General features: G+C 36.9%; 1 protein-coding gene and 1 non-coding gene across 5 annotated transcripts in view; one reads left to right on the forward strand and one right to left on the reverse strand.

Moving 5' to 3' along the window:
* Nucleotides 1-13,141, forward strand: part of Grm5 (glutamate receptor, metabotropic 5) — a 551,083-nt gene that overhangs the window by 491,949 nt on the left and 45,993 nt on the right. The gene's annotated exons all lie outside the window — the stretch shown is intronic.
* Gm24249 lies at nucleotides 11,259-11,322 on the reverse strand. Its single transcript, XR_003946936.1, has one exon. It is a non-coding gene; the product is annotated as a U7 small nuclear RNA (small nuclear RNA).

Here is a 13,141-nt window from a genome sequence, read left to right on the forward strand (position 1 = left end):
ATATTGCTTAAGCTATTCTTATGTACTGCCATCTAGCTTCCCCGGAAGTCTCTCCTGTCATCCCTCCTCTTTTAAAAGCGTGAATGTCAGTGATGATGAAAATGACAGCTCTGCTGAGGTTTGAGGGGTCCGTAAGATTCTTGGAAAAGTTTAGCCGTGAAGCCTAAGCTGTTGGAGTTAACTTGTATCTTCACATGATTCCCTCATTCAGTTCTTTCTAGTGACATTACTTTTCTCATCTTTTCCCATCTGGGTTGTGTCAGTTTATTCACAGAAAGCCTTCCTTAGAGTGAACCTGTTCACATAGTTCTCTCAGCCTTCCTGACACCTCTACTAAACATTCCTGAAACTTCTGCAAAATCAACATTTCTGGATGGCTGAGACATTTATTTTTCAGACTTTTATTTCATAAGCGTCTTTTTCAGATAAATATTTTCTTGGGAAAATTGATAACACAGAGAAGCTGGCATAAAAAGGCAATTGTTTACCTAGGTGTACATAACAATAATTCAAAAGAGAATGCTCCTTAAAGAGACAGCATTGAGTGGTGGCAAAGAATGCTGTGTAACCAGTTTTTTTTTTTTCCCCTCTGTTTGAATGCTGCAATTACTATATTCTCTCTGTACCTTATTGACTTCAAATGACTAATCAGGAACACTTCATTTATATCATGGACTGTAAGGAATAAAACACATAGTAGGCACTTTAGTGCTAGACTTCGCTGGGACTACATTCTAGGAGCAGAAATCGCTGAGCTGTATAACATTTGTCAGATGTTCTTAACCTTCTTGGATTCAGTTCCCCCTCTGATGAATGGTGATTGGGAAGTACAGATATTACTGAGTTCCAGGAGTACCTAACATATGCAGGTAGTGTATGCCACACATTAATTATGTCTTAAGAAATGTTATTTTAATGAACTCAGTTATCAATTAGTAATATTCTCCACTACCTGAAAGTCAGTTATATACACAAATAGGATGAAATCAACAATTAAGAGGACATTCAATGTGCAAAATAAGTTTATGGAAAAACTCCTCACATATCTGTGCCCTCCAGAGCTTTACGATTTTGCCATTTTGCCAGAATGTTTACCATACCTTGCTTCATACTTTAAGTAGCACAAGCTCACTGGGAGTGGAAACCTTGTTTACTTTTCTAATAACCCTGTTCTTGGTGCTTAGCTGGACTCACAGTGGTACTCCACACATAGAAGCAGATCATTAGTAATGTGCTCTTGTATTTGATGAACTGATGAGTTTAGAAAGGTGGTAATGTATGGGGGATTTAGTTTCTGTTTGTCTTCCAATGCCCACAAGTAGTGTTTAGTGATCATACTAACTTTCCCAAGCCTGCAGTTTTAAGCCTGCAGTGTTCTGTATTACAAATGCCTCCTCTATTTCTATCATTATCAGTCTCATATCAAGAAGTAGATTGGTAGTGTCATGTTTTGATACACTGGTGTAATTTTATAAGATATTTTACTATATTTTAACTATTGTATTTCAATTTTTTAAATGATCAGATACAGGATCTTGTAGCAATATGCCAACTTGTTTTCTTTTCAGGACCATATAGTTCACAGTATTGAATCTAGAACTCAGTCCAATTGGATGTCACAATCTCAAAAAGAGGAAGAGAGGTGTGGGAGCAAGTGTTGTGGTTTTATACAACCTTTGAAAAAGCCTTGTCTGTCCATGTGATTATAGCTTAGATAGGCTATAATCTGATTATAGAGAGATTTTTTTTTTGGCATACGATGTTGATGTGGAGAGAGAAAAATCACAGAAAGCTTGTCATCCTCTTGTAGTACATTCCATCCCTGCTACACTTTTCAAACTGTAATTCTCATTGAGGAATGTGACCAAAAATTGCTTCTCTCGTTTGTTCCTACCTGAGCCTAAACTAAAATATTGTTCCTTTCTGATAGAGTCAAACTGCTCAAAGCACTAACATACTGTTTTTCATGTTGAAATACACAACTTTTAGAAATTTACCTCCTCTTCAAATCACACTTTTGTAAATGTCAGTGTGTATCACATTGCCCCATCAGACTAAGATAATGTAGAACAAGTAAAGAGAGTATCTGTAATATTTTCATGCTTTCATCTAAATTACTGCTAGTATTTGTGCTTTTCAATAATTGAATTCTATCTTGGGCTATTGAGCTCATGTGTTGGAGTTTAGGAAGGTCTTCAGTAGATAACTAAAATCTTAAATATCAGGTCTTTATGCATAAGCAGCTCCTATGCTGGCTCTATCTTAATTTACACCCTTTCATTTCATTTTGAAGACACCAATTGCTATTAGCTAAGACTCAATCTGAGTCCTGTTTTTCTATTTAGTTGTTCTATATATCCCTTCATTACCCATCATCCAACGGGAACAGTATCGATGTTTTATTCTCACTGTTTTAAAGAGAACGATAATTGCATGCCTTAGAAAAAAGAATGTTGAAACAAGTTAAAAGTTTCAATAACTGTATCCAACAGTTAATATACCCTCTTGGAGAGAAAGAGAAGAGGAGGGACCATGCATGTTCAGTAGCATTGTATTGGGAGACTTTCCTGGCTTTTACAACAGTATCGACCTGAATGAGCTATTTTAGTCTGCTCAATAAACTATGAAATAGTACATAATAGTCTGATTTTAAAGTAATTTACTAATATTTAGTAACACCATATAGAAAGTAGTCAATAAATAGAAATCTTTTTAGAGTCAGGCTTAATTGTAAGAACCCATTTTCAGATCTCCATAGGCTGATTCTACTTGCTAGAAAACAGTGTTGTCAGAATCCTATTAAAAATGATTGTTATGTCTCATTAAACAAAACTTACTCAAATATCTACTATAAACTGAGAAAATAGTCTCTTTAGCATGATATTGTTTATAAAGGAAACTGGATGGGGAAAATGTGGTAGTTTTCACTGCATAAGCAGATGAATTTTGTCCACAACAGAAAATGGTAGTACACAGTAGCAATCATGGTTGGAATAATAGACGAAGCTGAGGAGGCTGGTAAAGAAGGAGAGAGTGGGGAAGAAATACAATGGTTGTTTAAAGAGTGTAAATCAGAAGTCTTCAGCTGATAATCACCTGCTATGTTATCAGACATTTACTAAGAAATCACTGCACAGACTTGGTTATATCCTAATCCTATGTAGGCATTTTCTCAAATGAGGCCCCTTCTCTCCAATGACTCAAACTTGTATAAAATGGAAATAAAACTATCCAACCCAGTGGAATTGCAAGCTGGTACAACCACTCTGAAAATTAGTTTGGTGGTTCCTCAGAAAATTGGACATAGTACTATCTGAGGACCCAGCAATCCCACTCCTAGGATATACCCAGAAGATGTTCCAACATGTAATAAGGACACTTCTCCACTATGTTCATAGTAGCCTTATTTATAATAGCCAGGATCTGGAAAGAACTCAGATGTCCTTCAACAAAGGAATGGATACAGAAAATGTGGTACATTTACACAATGGAGTACTACTCAGCTATTAAAAAGAATGAATTTATGAAATTCCTAGACAAATGGATAGAACTAGAAATTATCATCCTGAGTGAGGTAACTCAATCACAAAAGATGATGGTATGTACTCACTGATGGTATGCACTCACTGATATGTGGATATTAGCTCACAAGTTCTAAATACACAAGATACAATTCACAGACCACATGAAGCTCAAGAAGAAGGAAGACTAAAGTGTGGGTGCTTCGGTCCTTCTTTGAGGGAGAACAAAATACTCAAAGGAACAAATATGGAGATAAAGTGCAGAGCAGAGATATAAAGAATGGTCATGCAGAGACTGTCCCACCTGGGGACTCATCCCATATAGTTACCAAACCCAGACACTATTTTGGATGCCAAGAAGTGCATGCTGAAAGAAGCCTAATATGGCTGTCTCCTGAGAGGTCCTGCCAGAACCTTACAAATACAGAGATGGATGCTCACAGCTAACCATTTGGCTGAGCTCCAGGTCCTCAATAGAGGAGTTAGGGAAAGGACCAAAAGAGTTGAAGGGGATTGCAACCCCACAGGAAGAACAACAATATCAACCATCTAGTTCCCCAAGAGCTCCCCAGGACTAAGCCATCAACAAAGGAGCATACATGGCTCCAGCTGCATATGTTGCAGAAGATAACATTGTCAGGCATCCGTGGGAGGAGAGTTCCTTTGTCCTGTAAGGCTCTATAGAAGCCCCAGTGTAGGGGAACTGAGGGCAGGGAGGTGGGAGTGAGTGGGTGGATGGAGGGACATCAAAGAAGCAGGGGGAGGGAGGATGGGACAGGGGTTTTCTGGGATGGGGGTTTGGGGACCAGGAAGGGTGATAGCATTTGAAATGCAAATAAAAAAATGAAAAAAAAAAAACCTATTCAGCCCAACTAGTTTCACATTTTAATAAATTTCATTAAAGTAATACTAATAAAAAGAAAATGCTGGTGGCATTCTCATCCCAGTTCAACTACTCACAGCTAGTACATATGCTACTTCTGTGTGGCTGAATTGTGGAGAATTGGGCACCATTCTTATTCTGAAGGAACAGAATGATGAAATTTCTTACTTTTTTGTTTGTATTACATATAACTACAGAAAATTTTAAAGGTTTATTTTATGCTAAATTGCACAATTCGAATCTATTTCAGAATTGAGATATTCATGTCAAGTCTTTCTGGAGTTTGTTACTTTAAATGTCAGCAAAGAGAAAACCATGTTGACAGGAAATTATATGAGAGCAAATTGAACTTGGAAAACTGGTTTGATATTAGATGCTTCAGATTTAGAGTCTAAGTGAGCATCCCAGGTGGTCTTGTCCATAGAAGGGCTTCTTTGGGTCTCCAGCCCTTCCTTCTTGTTCTCTGTGAGCTCACATGGAGCATTCATTAACAGAATCAGTTGGATCTCCATTTTCTCTGGAACTTTTTCTATGTCTGTGAACATTGTAGGTATAATTCAAGATAATAGGTAATGTCTATTTTTAACAGTTTCACGGACCAATCCTTTTCTTACATTTTTCTTGGTAAAGACTCCTGCTTTCTTGCTACCCTCTTTTTGTTTCTTTATTTGTTTGTTTGTTTCTTTTTTCTGTTTTTTCATACACACACACACACACACACACACACACACACACATATATATATATATATATATATATATATATATATATATTTGACAAATGCTCATGTATTTTCATGGGTAACCTTAAATTCATTCTAAATTTGATAATTCATTCTTTAGTATTCCTTTTTGGAATATTATATATTTCAGGTGCAATGATATTTATCTTTAGGTTTTCATAGGACTTTTTGGAAGTTTTTAATAGATACTCAAGTAAAAAGAGCTGGAATTGATCTGACTAGAAAAAAAAAGAAAGAAAAAAAGAAAAAGAAAGGACAGAAGGAAAGAAGGGAGGAAGGAAGGAAGGAAGGAAGGAAGGAAGGAAGGAAGGAAGGAAGAAAGAAAGAATGAAAGAAGTAAATTTAGTGTGCCTTTTGAGACAAATGACCAACATATTTTGTAATTATAATAGAACCCATGTTTATTCCCTTGTCCATCCCAAGACAGTTGTCATTGTCATTTAAAAAAATTGATAAAATAGAACCAGAACATTAAATACCATAAGAATTTGTTAAGGAAAAAATGTAGAAAGGAGGGTTTTAGAATATCTGCAGACAATAACATGTGTCAAGAACATATTTGATGACAGAAATAACCCTCTTACATATGCAGGAAATCTATAAACTATAAATAGCTATATACCTAAGAACACAGAGAAAACCTGTAATACATTCTATGTAAAACTTATTAGCTTTCCAAGAAAGGCCCAAAAGAGAACTGACTGGTAAAAAAATATTTGACAAACCCAAAGGGACAAATATCATATTTTCACTCATATCCAGGATCCAAAGCCTACAGTGCACATACACAATTATTTAAATATGGTTATAGAATATCAGTAGTTTATGCATTGGCTAGTAACCAATTTATCAATAGAGTAGTGTGTGTGTGTGTGTGTGTGTGTGTGTGTGTGTGTGTGCAATTAAAGTAGAACGGATATTACTTAGGGGGAGGAAGGTATCCTTAGGAGATGGAAAGCAGAACAAGAGATGAAAATGGATGGGATGAATATGAGTAAAGTAAATGGTGTTCACACATGAAGATATCACAATAAAAATCACTTTTTAAAGAAGATTTAACAGACCCAGAAAGACAGCACCAAGGTTTTGATCAGTTGCATACTCTTGCTCATAATGTCCATTCCCATATATGTGCAACACAAATCTTGGAAGTTGAAAGGATGCTAAGTTAGAACTGGTCCAGGGAAGCAGTGAAGGGGGAAGGAGGGTCAAGTGAAGGAAATGGGGTAGGTATGAACAAAGCACACACATGTGAATCTGTGATAAAGTCATTCAGTATAAAGCCTATTGTTTTAAAGGACAAAAGGGTTATTTGACAAAACCTAGACAGTACATCCAACAACCTTGTAAGTACACATGCACAGAAAGTGATTCAGCCATACACAGACAGCACATGAACCAAAAGTGGCCAATTTCCAAACTTCTTAACTTGAGAACCTTTTTTAAAAGTAAAATCAATTACATATTACACTTTGAAAGTTACATATGAGCTTGAAACACCCTTTAATGTTATGAAGAAACGATGTTTCAAATGGTTTGTTGTGGAAAGCATCGTGGCAGCTTAAACAGAAAACATGTGTAAGGTGTCTGAAGGGAAGTTCATGGTTAGGAGAAGGAGCCCATCGGAGCCAACTTCTTTCTGCCTTTGGCTGTGGACTGAGCATGACTTTGGGCGCTCTGGTCTCCAAAGGAAGGAGCACAGCTCATTCTAATCGATCCAGCAGTTTTCTGGGAAGTGGAGCTGGCTTGCACTAGAGCACAAAGAAAAGGGCCCAGAATCAGTCATTCGACTCATATAAATAGCTAAGGGAGAGTCTTGTTTAAATGGAATGAGTCACTACAGCTTTTTTAAAAAATATATATAGAAACATGCTATTTATGCCTTCAATGTATAGAGGTCCCTGTGATTAACATTTGGGCTCTAGACACTAATTTCACATGTGACATGGCACAGCAGCAAATCATTGTCAAGGGGGTAATGCCAGGCTTCTGTTTAAGGCCTTCACTTCAGCCAGAAATTGACAAATAAATGCAAAAACTACTTCTGATCTAAATAAATCATTAAAGCCCATATGCCTTAGTTCTGGGCCTTTAAGATCGTGAATTTCTAGGTACGTGGGTTTGGATTCTTAAGATTCAGCAAGTCTTTCATGGATAAATTAGGGGAAGAGAAAAATACACCCTAGGGATTGTGGTCGAGTTGTAGTATGATTAATATTGTTGCTGCTAATTTAATTTTAGAAACTATCACTTTCCACTTTTGTTTTAATTAACTAATTAACATTGCTTTGATTAACATTGTTATGAGGCCACACTTTGGCTATCTACTAAACCAACTACTATCTCATGCATATCTATTGGCCAAATTAAAACAGGCTTGGAATTCCAAGACACTCCAAATATTGTCAGAGCTTGGGTGATTCCAATGACTTCGAGTTCATTAAGGCATTGTTAGTCTGTGCAGAATGAGGTGAGTGCGATTTCTCCATCTTTTGAGTTTTTGTGGCTCTTTTGGTTCCATGGATCCTATTTATTTCCCAAGGCCAAGATTCCTTAAAGAAACTCAGTCAGGTTAAATCATGACACTTAGCTTTCCCCATCTGGACTCTTAGAGCATTTGTTTATTTAGCACACACTCTTAGCATCTTTCTTTTTTAAATTTATTCATGTATCTTTACTGAGACCTGAACACTGCCAAGCTTTGCACTAGGTCTGTAGGCATTTATCAGTTGTTTAGTGTATATGTACACTCTTTTAACATCTATTCAAGGCTCCTTTGAAGACATTTATAATTTCGTCAGTGTCAGCAGTTCTCAGCCGAGCACGTGTACAGGATGGATTGATCCTAAGTCTCTTAAGCAGCAGCTCTCAAGGCTCATACGGCACACGACTTTCATATGTGAAGATTCATAATGAAAGCCGTTGTTTTAAAAAAATCAAAAGGGTGGATTTCTAAAACCCAAACAGCACATCTACAGAACCTGTATATACACATGAACGCAAAATGATTTAGTATGTGCAAAGGACCACAGCTGAAACAAACTTACACAACTTCCAAACTGTTTCTCAGCTTGTAAATTTTTTAAAGGAAAAATTATTTCTATCACAGTAAAGAGAATTTATTCATTCTGTTGGCCTTGTTGTCCAGATTTTATCTAATAAGACTTTGTCCTTAAAATAGAAGACAACTCAAAAATTATACTTCTTTTAAGTACATGCTCCATAAAGATCATCCTCTCTCACACTGAGGACACAAAGATCAAAGCAAACAAAACCAAGTAAACAGAGAAACCAGGAAACCATCCATGGGTTTATCTTAATCTCTTGAATGCCAAAAACTAGATACAAGTAAATTGAGTGATATAATGGAGTGCTATATTATGAATCTATGTTAAAGAATCATGGGCAAAAGTAAGCTTTGGGAGAGAAATAAACTCTAAAAAGAAACAGATCAAATAAGATTCTGTGCATTTATTTCAGGCAGGTTCTGCACATTATATTCAGGGTTCTTTCCCTGGGTACTATAAGACAATACACAAATGTTTGCAACTCTCGATATAGCATCCTCCATGTGCTGCTCTTTCCCCCTCAGATAGCTGAAGTGGAAAGGAAAAACAGACTTCTTTGCTGTCTTCTCAGAATCTGAATCTTAGGGAGTCATCAGCCTTCACATTCCCCCAATGTTCCATTCATAACTTCATTTATCAAACACTCAATAACTATACTTGTCAAAAAAAAAAAAACCCTCTCATGACCACTTTCAAAAAATAGTAGGATATCTCCCATCTCCATTCCCAATCAACACATAGATATCTTCCACCTCTTCTCCTGGAAAGCAGAATTATTGTGTGATACCAATAAGTTACTTTGTCTTTTATATACTACCAAGCATCAAGCAACTGTTTTATGGTGATTACCATGCTAAATTATTTTGTATACACACATACAATTTTATGTATATATATATGTGTGTGTATATATATATATAATTAGATCTTAATAAGTTTTTAAATTTACTAACATTCAGAAATTTATATTAAATTTGGTATTACTACTCAAATATTTCCTTTCTTACAGAGTTATTTTCTCAACCATATATAACATTTTTCTGTAATTATTTTTCAGTATGATCATGGCAAATGTATTTCTGCCTTATTTATTCTGATTTGTAGTGTCTGAAGTGAATAAAGATCACAAGTGGGTGGACAGTCAAGTTGACATTGTGGAACAACACAGCCTATTTATGTCTTTCATACTACAAATTAGAGATGGTGTGTTGTCATGAAGAGTCTTCCCTTAAAGTATAAATTCTAATTCCAGCTCTGACCTTTAAATTCAGGAGCCCTAGAGGAAACATTTAAAGTCTTTGATACAGAATGCAGAAAGAACTATGTACCTCTCAGGGTATCAATATTTGTAGTATTGATTATATACCAAAGTCTAAATCAATATAGTTGGCTTCTTCCTCCTAATCTTAGGATCTTGCCAGCTCAGGTCCACCCACTGCACAACTCAGGTGGTATAATATAGAAGAAGGTTTCATTTTCTAAGAACTCAGCACCATGAGAACATCTGCATCTAGAGGGGCTAGACTTACCAGAGAAAAATTGCTCAATTCTAAGGAGGCATCACTTTCCAAATCTCCATTTTTTGGTAGTTGGTTTAAGATATGTTATCTGGATGTTTTTGGTTTTGATTTGTTTTGGTTTTCTTCTTGAAGGTGAGATTTCTGCAGAGTTTAATGTTCTTTGGGGAGGTTTTAACTATTTTTTAACTTTGTGTTCCAGTTTTATAAGTGTATCTATAGGTTATCTTGTAAAATTATTGTGGCACTGAGTGTGTAAGGATTAAATAATGACTTTGCTAGAAGAACCCTTATGTTGCATAACATGAAGCTCTCTAGAGAGGCAAGTATAAATGCTGACATTTTTCATTTTGTCTAAGTCAAAATAAATAGACAAAAATTGAGGAAAATAGTCACAGTATCTATTCTGTTCACAAACTTGGTTGCTGCCTCCTCTAATTATTTTCGGTCACAATGAGCCACTTCAGAATGTAGAAGCTACCAGAAAATGTGATTTCCTGATTGCGTAGTTAAAGTGGGAAAGAGAAAAAAGGAAAACTAATGATGCCATTTTTTTATATTTATCCATGTGCCTTTCTTAGTAAAAACTTTAAAAAAAAGAAAGGCCATGGCTTCAAACAAACATTTCCATCATGAACTTGTTCATCCTAAACAAGCAAGAATTCACATAATGAATATATTGAAGTTACCAATAGAAACATCATTTATTAAACAGTCTCCATGTGTCTCTTCACATTATTTCATGTATTTTTGCATATTATCATTTTATAGAATCAAAACCCTAAGCCCTGAATTCTTAATTTAGTAGGTTTGAAATGATTAGGGGTCCTGATTGTTGTTTTGTTTGTTTGCTCATTTGTTTGTTGTTTGTGTTTGTTTTTGTCAACTTGACACAAGTCAGTGTTATCTGAGAAGAGGAAACCTGAACTGACAAATTGCCTCCATCATATTGCCCTATGGGAAATTCTGTGGAGCATTTTCTTTATTAGTGATTGATGTAGAAGATCTAGCCCACTATGGGAAGAACCATTTTTATGTCCTAAACTACATAAAAAGGAAATCTTGGTAAGCTATAGGGAGCAAATCAGTAATCAGTGTTCCACCATAGTGTCTGCCCCTAGGTTTCTGCCTTAAGTTTCTGCCTCAAATTTTCTCAGTGATGGGCTATGATCTATAAGTCAAATAAATTCTTTCTCAAGTTGCTTTTTATTATAATGCTTACCACAGAAATAGAAAAATTATTAGTACAAGTTTAGACAAGAACGTCTGTCTATATATATAATGAACTCAGGTGATGCTGAAAGTACTGGTTTAAGAATAATTTTATAACTAGGTATGGTGGCACAAGCCTTTCATCCTGATACTTGGGAGTTAAAGACAGGCAGATGTCTGCCAAGGACCAGCCTCAGCTTGGGGGAAGGTCCTGAGGAAAGGTTTTTTGGAAGTAGAGGAAGAAACAACTTTCAGTCAGTGATGGGGTGCAAATTGATTGGTCTGTTTTCTGCTTGAGACCTCTCTAGGTATCTCATGGGTTTTCTAACAAAAGTCAGAAAACCTGCCAGACAAATTTCTAAAAGAGATGTGTTGACTTTCTAGAGAGCTCTGTTCTTGCAGACCAAAGCCCAGCCTTTATTTATATATCAATTCAGTCATTTACCTGTTTCCCTTTTGATTATCTCATGAATTAGAATTGTATGACCTTAGCCCCTTAGGTATTAGACTTACTAAGACACATTTTTATATAAATTAGTAAATTTTTAACATAAATAAGAAACAGTTTTATTTAAAGTAGTACATTTTTTTAACATAGCAAGTCCTGTGTGGTTCACTGGCCCAGTGCTTGTGGTTGTCAAATCTATATAGTGATTGATCCTATTTTCTATTAGATAGATTTCTGTTTTCCAACTCCTTCACTGCCTAAGCTCATCTGTTCTGGAACTTGCTCTGTAGACAAATCTTAGTCTCAGAAATCAGCCTGCCTTTGTAAACACAAACAATAAGCTTAGCTGAGTGGGATCCCACCATGAGATTACCACTCCCTCATTTCCTAGTGCTTCTTTATTACTTGAACCACGAGCCTTGTTTTTATGATGTTTTCATTTCTTTTTGTTTTTTTGTTTGTTTGTTTGTTTGTTTCTATTCCTTTCCCTTTATCAACTCATTAATGCAGCTGCCTCTGTTTTTAGGGTCTATGATGTCCTTCATACAATTCAGATCTCTATTTGTTTGAGCCTGGCCTTCGTTGTGCGCTGCAGGATGACTAGAGCTACATAACAAAAAACTGTCTTCCATGAAACAAGACAAAAAAGGAATAAGAAATGTTCTGTCTCTCCTCTGGTGGTCTCCAGGTGCTGCTGATACACTGGCTCAGGGAGAATAGTACAAAATCTGAGACTGGGTCCACCGTCCCTTTGGGGCTTCAGAGTGCTGCTGAATGCCAGGCCAGAAGGGGAGCATAAGGTCCAGGACAAACAGGCTCTTGGTCTGCTGTGGAGCAAGTGCTGAGTGCCAGATGAGCAGGAGAAGGACTTTGGAAGCCTTAGTATTAAGGCTCCTTTAGGAAAAGACCTTTTTCATGGTAATCTTTTTCGCTTTTTCTATTTAAGGACATCCAAGTCCACCTCTCCAGAGTCCCTTCTCCCATCACCCCTCACCTTTGCCTCTGAGAGGGTGGAAACCCCCTGGGTATTTTTGCACCCCGGCACATCAATTCTCTTTAGGATTAGTGTATCCTCTTCCACTGAGACCAGATAAGGCATCCCTGTTGTGGAACACGTTCTAAACATAGGCAACAGCTTTTCAGATAGGCTTGCTCCCTTTGTTTGGGACCCACATGAAGACTGAACTGCACATCTAATATATATGTGCTAGTGGACACAATTCATCCTGAGTGTAGTCTTTGGTTGGTGGCTTAGTCTCTGAAAGATCCCAGTGGTCCAGGTTAGTTGACTCTGTTGGTCTTCCCCATCAAAGCCTTTAATCCTTACTGCGACTCTTCCATGTGGCTCCCTGACCTCTTTCCAATGTTTGGCTATGGGTATCTGCAACTGTTTCAGTGAGCTGCGGGGTAGAAATTCTCAGAGGGCAGGTATACTAGGTTCCTGTCTGCAAACATAGCAGAGTATCATTAATAGTGTCAGTGATTAGTGCTTGCCCATTGGGATAGGTCTCAATTTGGCGCGGTTATTGGTTGGCCATTCCCTCAATCTCTGTTCCATATTTGTTCCTGAATTTCTTTTCAACAGGACAAATTGGGGTCAAAGGTTTGGGGGTGGGTTAGTGCTCTTATGGCCTCCCATAGCCAGACAGGACTCCCATAGCAATCTTCAATGAAGCAGCTCTCTGAGATGATCTTAGCTTGTTCATATTTGGGGGTGAAATTGGGTGCATATGCTTTATTCAGGGTGAAC

Source organism: Mus musculus, chromosome 7 (assembly GCF_000001635.26).
Source record: "Mus musculus strain C57BL/6J chromosome 7, GRCm38.p6 C57BL/6J".
NCBI lineage: Eukaryota > Metazoa > Chordata > Mammalia > Rodentia > Muridae > Mus > Mus musculus.